Genomic DNA, 12,302 nt, shown 5'->3' with positions numbered 1-12,302 from the left:
GAGTATGTACCCCCACCCAGTTCCTTCCTCTCTGCCTCTTTTGAGTGACTCTGTTAGATCTCAGTGTTGAATGTACACCATCATCATCTAGTGGACTTCCAGAAAATGCTCATGTCTTGACTCCAGTCCCAGAGATTAGGTCTTAGTTTCTCTGGGGTAGAGCTCCAGGCGTTGATGGTTTTAAAAGTTCCCTGGCTGGCCCTAATGCACAACCAGGAGTGAGACACAATGAGCTAGACTGTCCCCAGGAAAAACACCTCCTCTGCTCTTCCTTGTAGTGAACAGTTTGCACTCGTGGAGGGTTGTTGTAGGCTGAATTTCGCCTCCTCAAAATCCAGATGTACTCATCGCCAGCACCTCAGAATGTGACCGTATTTGGAGAGACGGCCTTTAAAGAGGTGATTCAGTTAAAATGAGGCTGTGAGGGTGGGCTCTACTCCAATCTGACTGGTGTGCTTATAAAAAGGGAGGATTTAGGACACAGACACAAGCAGAGAAAGGACCACATGAGGATGGCCAAGGAGAGAGACGTGAAAAGAAACCAAACCTTCTGACACCTTGTCCTGGCACTTCCAGTCTCCAGAGCTATGAGAAAAGTAATGTATGTTGTTTAAGCCAGGCAGCGTGTGGTATTTTGTTATGGCAGCCCGAGCAGATCAATTCAAGGGCTGTCTGTGATGTCTTGTGATGACAGGGTGAGGCTGTCATTTTAGGGAAGGTGTTAGCAAACCCAGTTGTGGTGAAATATTTAGAAAGAGTTCTTAAGCATGTTTTTCCAGTAATAAAGCTGACTTGTTTTTCTCCATCACTCTAGTATACTATATATAGTTTTAAGTTTTCATTTTAATTCCTGTTTAGTGTGCTATTATGAAATATATTTCATTTTGTTCCAAACCAGAAATGTGGTAAGTGTGACTCGTGTTCAGTTTAAACCCTGGGACAAGCTATTTGCCATGTTTGGCCCAACTCCTTTGTATGCTATTAGTTATTTTTGCACTTGAAGCTACTTCACATTGTACCTTGCACATCCCAGAGAGGGCCAAAGAAGCCAACACCAGGGAAGGTTTGGAAATACGCTCAGCCTTTGTGCCAAGAGCATTTCTTCCTTCTACTTAAGACACATAGTGAAAATGTAAGTAGCTTCTGCACAGTTGCATTCCATTTATCCTAAAATCTTTAAAAACGTTTATCCATAGATGTCTATAAAATATTTGTATGAAAGGAGAATGTGTTTCTCAGGATAAATTAAAATCAAAGAGCCTAATAGCATATGCCATATTGTTAAATGCTGCAGAAGGAAAATCACACAAAGTTCTTGTCCTGAGGAGGCTTCAGGATCCACTATAGCCAATCACAAGCCCTGAATTTATGAAGCCAGAGTTTAACTGAGGAAGTTATCAGTCTATTTTCTCGGGACAGTTGATGAAACCAACCTTTTTTTTTTTTTTTAACTCAATGGAGAATCCCAGTGGAGAGCAGGATGAGCATCAGTTACGCTCTTTTTTTTTTTCCCACTCTAGAGCTATATGGAAAGTACCAACTTGGTGGGAGATGTTTTCAGCCACCCAACCCACACAGAAAACCAAGAATGTGTTGTCTGTGCTGGGGATGATTGTAAACAGCGCACCAGCTCATTGCAGCAGCGCCATTCCCTAATTCTGTAAGTGGTTGTGGATGCTTTAACCAGGCGGCATGGCACAAAGTGACTAATCTGCTATGCAGCTGCAATGTTAATGGGCCAACTGTGTTATTGCACATTTGCCTGGAAGGAACAGCGGTGCCTAAATGGATTGCTATGATTTTTAATACAGATAGAAGGGCCAACCACCACGAGCCCATGTTGGCGACTGACAGACCATATGCTGGGATGGGGCCTCGTAGTTATCTTGCCCCTCTGAGCTCCTGGAGACTGGCAAATTTGGTGGGAAGAGATAAATGAGGAAGAGAGCAACTTGAAAGAGAGAGGGTTGTAGACTTTCCTCGGGCACTCAGATGAGGCAACAGGGTTCCAGTGTGTACTGACTTCGCTGCAGGACAAGGCAATGATCTGCAGCTGATGGTCAGCAAGCATGGATGGATCACATCATCTGGTGGAAAAGTGAAAAAGGATTTGGAGTCAGGACTCGGGATTTGCTGCTGATGCTTAATGGTAACTTAGGTTATCACCCTTGTCTCTTTTTCCATCTTCGAAGACAATAATTGTCTCTCATTAACTTCCAGAGAAAGACTACTTATGCTTAGAAATTAATGTTCTTTGTCAAAGCTCAACAGAGGATGAATGTCAGGTTTGTTCAACACCATCACCTGCATACATGGTGATTTCTGTGGTTGCAGTTGCTCGGGGTGGGGGTTGCTGGGGTGCAAATGCAGAGCCCTGTTCATCCTAAGGGGAGGATGGGTTTGGGGAGATCTTTCACTTCCTTCCCTCATTTTACTTCGTCCTCATATTGTACCCATCATTCTTTTTCAGAGAAAAACTAGAGGAAAGTAAACAACTCTCCTGGGAAGCCCTTAAACAAAATAAGTCACAGACCAGCAGGAGGCAAAGAAGTTTGTATAAGAGGAGTGGGGGCTAAGCCATCTATATTTCCTTAGTGATGGGAGTCACACTTGCTGACTTCAAGTATAAAACGTAAAGAGAAGGATGGACATCATTGCTTTACTAATCGGAAGCCTTCACCCTATTCCTTGGGCCCTTGATGAGGAAACAGTTAGGATCACTCTTATGTGTTCTGATAGTGCACTGAACTTCTCCTTCACAATAATTAGCAAAATTAACTTTCAAATTATTCATGTGGCCAGATATTCTTTGCAAAATATTAGCCAACTTTGTTTTTCCCTTCCAGGCATTTCTCTTCTTTCCTCTTTTCCCACATTTAAGCATGACCTCAAGAGGACTTATGGGAGAGTTGAAATAAAGGAGTGTTCCTGGTTTTGACTTTCAAAAGACTAAGTGCTTAGGAGAATGAATCACTAAAAAAGGGGAAAAACAGAGTTTAAGGGCATTGGTAAAAATATTATTGAAAAGATGGACCGTGTAATCTGAGATGGCTAATAAAGCAGTAATCTGGGATGTATAAAAAGAGAATAAAAGAGAGGAATAAAGAATTAGGTGAAAGTAGATGATTGACAGATGAAAATTCTCAATGAGTTTGGAGATGAATAGTAAGAGAAGGATGGGAAATTTTGAGATAGAGAAGTTATGAGTGATGACAAGATGTAGAACCTAACTATGGGAATGAGGAGCATAAGTGGAATGGAAAATGTCATTGGAGATGATGTTTGAGGAACTAAAAAGCAATGATACTGAAGAAGTGGTCCAGATCAGCATTCATGTCTCCTGAGATACTGGTATTGCCCAAGGTGGATATGAAGACCATCAGCCAGGTTCCTGATCCCTTAGAGACTGTGGGGAGGGACAAGTAAGTTAGTGTGCTCTATGAATGGATCTAGTATCTCCATAAGAGATCTGGTTATTTAAAACTCTCTCCAACAGTTTTTATCACAGTTTCAGGCTTTTTTGAAAGCTGCATACCCCATCTTCTTTCTTTCATAATCTGAAGAGTATACACACAAATCTTAAGCCTTTTTAAGCAACAAGCTGTGAAGCCACCTCTGTCTTTCAGTAGTTTGGTCCATAGCAAGAGCCCAACAGTGTAGTAAGATGGGGGTCCCCAAATTAGAGAACCACAGATGATCACTCTGACTTATTGAAATAGTCTTTCAAATTCTGCAGGGTGAGAGAGTTTTAAATATGTCCCATTATCAGATCAATATTGAAAATTTTTTGAAGCTCAAAATTATTTCATTTTACTCTATTCTTAGTAAATTATTGGCATTTTTTCTACTGATTTGCTAGCGTGGTAGCTTGTATTTCCAAAGATGGCCATGACAATATCTTGTATCCCACATACTTTTCTCTGATAGGACCTTGACATTCCTCCCGCCAAGTGGTGGTATCTATGTCCCTTTTTTTGAATCTGGAAAGAACTTTTTAACAGAGACAACCAATAAAGAATATATTTCAGAAGTGAGACTATGTGATTTCTGAAGCTACATCATAAACATGTTATGCACTTCCACCTTGTTCTCTTGGAGCACATGTTGTTGGAATCCAGCATCCAGGCTGGGAAGGAGCCTAACTAGCCCATGTTGGGAGAGACCACTTGGAAAGGCCATGTTGACAGTTTACCTGAGGTCCCAGCGAGCAGCCAGGATCAACTGCCAGACATGCTTGAAAGCCTTCCAGATCATTCCAAGCCCCAGCCAACAACTCACCCAAAGTCTGAATTTTTCCAATTGAAGTCCCAGATATCATGTGATTGTAAAAGCCATTTCTTCTATGCCCTGTCCAAATGCCTTACCCCTAGGTTCCATGGGTATATTTTTTTAGAAGTTTTCAGTTGGTTTGTTATACAGAAATAGATTACCAGAGCAATAGGAAACTAATAAAAATTATTTGAGTTAAAGTGCTTGAGAGTCGATGGCATGTGTGTTTGTGTGTGTGTGTGTGTTTACTCAAAAGTAAGCCTTCTCCTGATTTAACCAACTCATACCAAACCAGCAATTAACCCATTAACCTTCAAAACAATCAGGGTATAGGTGGCCCTATAGAAGGCCAGAGTTAGCATGAGAGCAGTTCTACAATAGAGAATAAAATTCAGGAAGATTATGCTGGATTGTGCCAAAATATTGTTTGCTACTGCTCTTCAGGTTCTTCTGGTACTTTTCTTAGTTATTTACCCTCAGCTCATTTTTGTAACAAAAGACCTCCTGCTTGACTCTTGTCAGTTCCTAGGTAACTTTTAGCATTTGTCTTCCTCTGTTAACTCCCCCTTCTACCTCAGCATATATCCGATTTTAGATCACAGGTTGGATATCATGCTTAATATTGGCTTCCTCAGAACCAACAAAACTTAACCCTTTTATGGCTTTTATCCTGTCAAATTTCTATCATATCACACACAACTAAAACTCATTTTGCCATAAAAATCTCAAGTATTGCACCAGGCCTGGTTGGACTTAATGGTGAATTCTACCAAACATTAAAGGAAGAATTTAAACTGATTCTCTACAATCTCTTCCAGAGGAAAGGGGCACAGAGAATACTTCCTAACTCATTCTATAAGACTAGCATTACCCTAATACTAAAATCAGACAAAGACATTACAAAAAAAGAAAACTGAAGACAAATACATCTAGTGAACATAGATGCAAAAATCCTCAATGAAATATTAGCAAATTGAATTTTAAAATGTATAAAAATTACAGACCACAATTGAGTGAGATTTATCCAGGTGTGCAAGGTGCAAAGCTATTTCAGCATTTGAAAATCAATTAATATAAACCATCTCATCAACAGGATAAAAAAGAAAAATCACATGATCACATCAACAGATGTAGAAAAACCCATTTGACAAAACCCAACCATCCATTCATGACAAAAACTCTCAGTAAACTAGGAATAGAGGGGAATTTTCTCAACTTGATAAAGAATGTCTACAAAAAACCTATTGTTAACATCTTATTTAATGGTGGGAATGATACTTAATGGTATACCTTCCCATTAAGATCAAGTTCAAAGTGAGGATGTGTCCTCTTGCCACTCTTTTCCAACACTGAGCTGGAAATTCTAGCTAATGCAATAAGGCAAGAAAAGAAAAGGAAAAATATACAGATTGGGAAGGAAGCCATAAAACTCTTCATTCACAGGAATGAAGGAATTATCTATGCAGGAAATCCAAAAGAATCAATTTTAAAAACCTAGAACTAATAAACAATTACGACAATGTTGTAGGATTCAAGGTTAATATACAAAAGTTAATCATTTTCCTATATACCAACAATGAACAAGTAAAATTTGAAATGAAAGAAAAGGAATACCACTTATATTACCACTTCCAAAAATGAAATACTTAGGTTGATGTCTAACAAAGTATGTACAAAATTCATATGAGGAAAACTATAAAACTCTGATGAACAAAATCAAAGAACTAAGTAAATGGAGATACATCCCATGCTTCATACAGTGGAACAAAGATAGTCTCTTCAACAAATGATGCCAGAACAGCTGGACATCTACATGCAAAACAATGCATCTACACATAGACCTGACATCCTTCACAAAAATTAACTCAAAATGGGTCATAGACCTATACGTATAACAAAAACCTATAAAATCCCTAGAAGATAACACAGGAGGAAACATGACCTTGGATATGGCGATGCTTTTTTAGATACAACACCAAAGGTACGATCCATGAGTGGATAATTGATAGTCTGGACTTCCTTAAAATTAAAATCAAAATCTTCTGCTCTGTGAAAGACAATGTTAAGAGAATGGGCAGACAAGCCACAGACTGGGAGAAAGTATTTGCAAGACACATCCAATAAAGGACTGTTATCCGAAATATACACAGAAGCCTTAAAACTTAATGATAAGAAAACAAACAACTCAGTGAAAAAATGGGCCAAAGACCTTAACAGACACCTTACCAAAGAAGATATACAAATGGCAAACAGCATATGAAAAGATGCCCCACATTATATGTCATCAGGGAAATGAAAATTAAAACAGCAATGGGATATCCCTACATACCTATTAGAATGGCCCAAACCTGGAACACTGACAGTACCCAATGCCAGTGAAGATGTGGAGTGATGGAAACTTGCATTCATTGCTGATTGGAATGAAAAATGGTACAGCCACTTTGGAAAAGAGTTTGGCAGTTTACTATATGACCCAATAGTCATGCTCCTTGGTATTTACCCAAAGGAGTTGAAAACTTACGTCCACGCAAAAACATTCACATCGATGTGTGTTGCAGCTTTATTCATAATGGCAAAACTTGGAAGCAACCAAGATGTCCTCAGTAGGTGAGTGGATAAATAAACTGTGGTATCTCCAGACAATGGAATATTATTCATCACAAAGAGAAATGAGCTATTAAGCCATGCAAAGACATGGAGGAAAGTTAAATGCATGTTACTAAATGGATGAAACCAATCTGAAAAAGCTATAATACTGTATGATTCCAACTATATGACATTCTGGAAAGTACTAAACTGGGGAGACAGCAGAAAGATCAGTGGTTGCCAGGGGCTGAAGGGAATAGGCAGAGCACAGAGGATTTTTACGACAGGGATAATACTCCATGTAATGCTATAATGGTGCATACATGTCACTATACATTTGTCCAGCCATAGAATGTACAACACCAAGAAGGAGTTGTAATGTAAACTATAGACTTTGGGTGATTATGATGTGTCAGCGTAGGTTCATCAGTTAAAACAAAATGTAGCATCCTGGTGGGGGATGTTGTCAATAGGGGAGGCTATGAATGTATGGGATCAGGAGATATGTGGAAAATCTCTGTACCTTTCCCTTAATTTTTCTGTGAAACTGAAATTGCTCTAAGCAATAAAGGCATAAAAATCAAATATCTCTATCCATTCTGACCATTTATTGTAAGTATCTTTACTACGTGTGTGTGTGTGTGTGTGTATTTCAGTGCAACTTTGTATGTAAATGAATAGATCACACACAAAGAGACATATGGGTTTACTTGTTTTATATCTGCCCTGGAGTATGTCATTGAATATATAACACAAAACTAAAATTATTTGGAATGGATTATAATATCAAGAGTCTCTTAGGAACATGGTCTCATATCTTATTATCCTCAGAGCTTAAACGACTTTCCAATTGTCTAGTTTAAAGATTTTATACTAACATTTAAATATATATCCCCTTGACTTGCCCTGAATGGATACAGAGAAAATGGCACAGAGAAAATGATCACAAAACCTGCTCATTTATTCAAGCATTATTCTCTTACAGGCTTGAATACTGCCATGAAATGTGGTTTCAGAATGCAGAGCATATGCAAACCCAATTGAAGAATTCTTTTCCATACAGTATTCCTACCTTGGGTACATATAATGCTGTGGGTGCATTTCCCAGTTGTATTTTCCTCCTTTCCGAATCTGTGCAGAATACACTTGGTCACCCACATTTTGTTTTACAAACAAAACCTAAGGGAAGTCATCTTTTTTTCTCCTTAGAAAGAAGTATATCACTGCAGTTAGTAATGAACTGCAAAGTCCAGCCCAGGAGACAAAGCTTTGTATTTTGACCAATATCATTTTGAGAAAATCCCTAAGAGTTTTTGTTTGTCTTTTTGTTTTTTGAGGGTAGTTGTGTCTGTTTGTTTTTTTAAGGGCAGACGTGTCTGTTTGTTTTTTAAGGGTAGACGACTGTCACTAAAAGGAATAAACCCTGGCAAGAGAAATAGATGAATATTTCAACCTGGTGCTATTTTGCTTTCGGCCCAGAAAGGCAGCAAAACTCATTTTTGCTAATAGATTTTTTTTTCTCCTGTCACACGTACTGCAGGTTATAGATCGCAAATTATGGTAAATCTCCTGCTCTTTGCATTAGACACAAACAAAAAATGCCAACCAAACAAAAGAATATGATTTATAATTCTCTACAATTGCATCTTTTTTCCAGCAATATATAATCATACTGTTTCTCTTATTTTACAGCTTAGGAGTGATGGGTGAAATCACTTTTTTTTTTTTTTTACTTTTGCTGATAAAAAATAATAAGTAGAATAATAAAATCCATCCATTTTCCTGAGTGTATTGTAGAGAAAGAGCAAAATTCTGTGGCTGTTTATTAATCAGTTGGATTTGTAAATGCAGGGTATTTGACTTAAGCTCAATCTGCTCCCAAACAAATATCCCCACAGCATGTTATGTATTAAACCATTTTTCTCAGATTAAAATCTTCCAAGTGGAGCCTCCAGTGCTGTGATCATTCAGGAACCTGAAGGCTGACTGGAGACATTTTTTCTGGTGGAAGGGGCATTTTCCTCTGACTGCCATTCTCCCTGGTTGCCTCAGGCTCATCAGATGTCCAGAGTTTCTTTGTGCCTTCACTCTGAAACCTACCTAGAAAGAGAGTGTTGTGGTTTTAACTTCCAAAGGGGGCTCAGCGATCTGTGGGAAAGTTGGGGGTCAGTTGAAAACAAGATCAACATTTTCATTTCATATTTTGTAGGCTATTCATTTGTCAGATTTTATTCAGGGATTTGATATGTCGCCTACCTTACAGAGTATTCAATCTATCAACATATCATGATTCATCCTTCCATCCCTTCATTCATTCATTCATTTTATTCATCCAGTCAGTCAAAAACATTTGAGTACTTACTGTATGAGAAGTGACATGAATATAGCAAGGAAGAAGATAAAGATTATATTCCCCTGAAGTTTAGTTACCAATGGGGGAGACCAACAAACAAACGTGCACAAATAATACCTTGTCTATTTATAGATTATGCTGATATTATGAAGGCTATAAAGAGAATGGTGAGATAGAGAATAACTGGAGAAAGCCATTTAAAATAAAATGGTCAGCAATGGATTTTTCGAAAAGGTGCTGTCCAAGTCGGTCTTTGAAGGAGGTATCAGAACTGCATAAAGCAGGAGGAAGAGTGTTTCAATAATACTGTGTCAATAATGCAAATTTCCAGAGATGGGAAAGGGTTTGCATGCTCAGAAATAAAGGGTAGGCTGTAGAATTCAAGCATAGTTAGTAAAGAGAAGACACACTGGAAGGAAAAAGAAGTAGGCTACCTAACCAAGTTTGGATTTTATTTGAATGGGATAGTGTTGAGAGTTTTTTGTTTGTTTGTTTGTTTTAGTGGTAGGAAAAGACTTTATTTTTTATTTTTTTGTTATTATTATGTTAATCACCATACATTACATCATTAGTTTTTGATGGAGTGTTCCATGATTCATTGTTTGCGTATAACACCCAGTGCTCCATGCAGAATGTGCCCTCCTTAATACCCATCACCGGGCTAACCCATCCCCCATCCTCCTCCCCTCTAGAACCCTCAGTTTGTTTTTCAGAGTCCATAGTCTCTCACGGTTCGTCTCCCCCTCCGATTTCCCCCCCTTCATTCTTCCCCTCTTGCTTCTTTTTTTTTTTTTTTTTTAACATATATCACCTCACACCAGTCAGAATGGCTAAAATTAACAAGTCAGGAAACGACAGATGTTGGCGGGGATGCGGAGAAAGGGGAACCCTCCTACACTGTTGGTGGGAATGCAAGCTGGTGCAGCCACTCTGGAAAACAGTGTTGAGAGTCTAATTCAAAGAGCGATGCAATCTGATGTATAGTTCTAAGCAATCACCTTGCCTGCCATGTAAATAGTAATCTGGAGAAAAGGGGATGGTGGTTTGGATTAATGCAATCATCATGAAGTTGGAGAGGATTGAAATACATTTTGAAAGTAAAACCAATACGGGGTGCCTAGGTGGCTCAGTCGGTTAAGCATTGGACTCTTGGTTTCAGCTCAGGTCATGATCTCAGGGTCTTGACATTGAGCCCCCTACCCCACTGAGCTCCGGGCTCAGCTCAGAGTCTACTTGGGATTCTCTCTCTCTCTCTCTGCCTCTGCCCCTCCCCTGCTCACGCTCTCTTTCTCTCTAAAATAAGTAAATAAATAAAACCGTTTTTCAAAAAGAAAGTAAAACCAATGGGATTTGATGATGGAGGAAAGGTGGAGAATAAGGACATAGTGTATTTATGGATGATGTAACAGTGGTATTTGGATTGATGCACTGTGATGCTATTTTTTGATGAGCAAAACTGGTTGGGGAGCAGGAAGAAGATATTTGGATAGGAGTAGGTTATCAAAAGTTCCATATTGGACAAATTCTGCTAAATTCACCTCTTAAGATGTCCAAGTAAAAATGTACAAATCTGGTACTTGTAGAGGCCAGGGTGGAGATTTATATAAAGGAGTCATCAGCAGAGACATGAGATTTAAAGGCATCACACTGAGCACCAAGGGAGAGAATGTAAATAAAGAAGGGAAGAGGGTCCATGATGAAGATCTAAGTCAATATGTAAAGGCTAGATGGAGAAGTAGCAAAGGGGCAACTGAGAAGAGGCACAGTGAAGTGAGAAATAAATCAGAAGAGTGTGTGGTCATGGAATCCTAGAAAATAGAGTATTTCAAGAAGGTAGAAGTGTTCAACTATATCAGATACTAAGATCTGGCAACAAGTGTTCAATGGCTTTCAGAAAAGTCATTTTAATGAGGTTGGGAGGGATAAAAGTCAGATGGGAAAAAGCTTCCCATCTGAGTAAAATGGTAGGGACAGCAAATATAAACAACATAGAGGAAGTCCAGGTCCTTTGTTTAAAATGGGTAAGAGCTCGTACTTTGTACTGAACTGTATTTGGAATCTAAGTTGTAGACTCTTTAAAATGTGGATATTGCTATTTTTCACCTTATATAATTATTTTTGAACTTAATTTAGGTAATATATCTAGAATGCTTATAATAGTGCTTGGCACAAAATAAGTGCCCAATAGGGATGCTGAATTGGAACTTTCGACTGAAGCACCTAGAAACAATAGGAATTCCAAAGTGAGAGGCCAGTGCACTGTGAGGCATGAGCAAGGCAGGATTTCTCCAAAAACATGTTATGACTCTCAAATTCCCTTTACTCACAGAGCCATTTCAAAGGAGTCAGTATTTGGGAGGTTTTGGTGAAGATAATTTTTGAGAGAGCCATGGGAATGCTACAAAAGCTCCTGTTGGCCCGTATTTAGAGGATTCCTTGAGATAAGGCTCCAGTGTGTCTTTGGCAGTGGTGGTGAGCCAATATCTGACTCACACATAGAAAATCTGGAGGGCAAGAGGAGGGCTAGTGCATTGCTTTGGATAAAGGAGAGCTGCAGGGGCCACATGGGGTCATGAACTATACTGTAAACCCTGCAGATTGAGAATCAATCTGGGGCTGCTGAAAGCTCTGAAAGAGTGTGGATTCCAAAGAAAAAGTCTGTGTGGAGGGAACTGATGAAGACACCTGTGCTTAACAGGAAACAGCAGCTGGAGGAGTAGAATTCATCATCGGCACCCTGGGAACCATAGTGTAGGAGCCCAGCAGGAGAGACTCTCGATAACCCAGGGCAACATCCATAGTCCACAGAAGCAACTCACACATCTGCCACCTTAAGACTGTTGAGTGAGATGAGCACTTTTCTATGCTTATAAGTTTGTGATTCCTCTCCTCTCCCTGTTCCCTCGCCTGATCCCCTTGCGGGGTCAGTGGGACATGGAGCCAAAAGGCAGAAGCAGTGGGTTACCCTGCTTTCCTAGATGGCAGGCCGATCACCTGTCACAGACAGTGGGGGTAGAAAAGAGAAGTCTGACCTTGGCGTGAAGAAGGAAGTGTTGATTATCATATTGGATTAGATTTCTGTGCGTAAGCTGTC

General features: G+C 39.3%; 1 long non-coding RNA gene across 1 annotated transcript in view; it reads right to left on the bottom strand.

Annotated features, from left to right (window-relative positions):
* Positions 1-2,032: 2,032 nt before the first annotated feature.
* The window catches only part of LOC144379542 (uncharacterized), a 50,428-nt gene continuing 40,158 nt past the window's right edge, over positions 2,033-12,302 (bottom strand). The window contains exon 3 of the long non-coding RNA XR_013442703.1: positions 2,033-2,087. This is a non-coding gene — a long non-coding RNA (uncharacterized LOC144379542). The remainder of the gene's footprint in view (positions 2,088-12,302) is intronic.

Source organism: Halichoerus grypus, chromosome 11, assembly GCF_964656455.1.
Source record: "Halichoerus grypus chromosome 11, mHalGry1.hap1.1, whole genome shotgun sequence".
Lineage (NCBI taxonomy): Eukaryota > Metazoa > Chordata > Mammalia > Carnivora > Phocidae > Halichoerus > Halichoerus grypus.
Note: the sequence above shows the minus strand (reverse complement) of the source record. Positions and strands in the feature narration are given on the sequence as shown.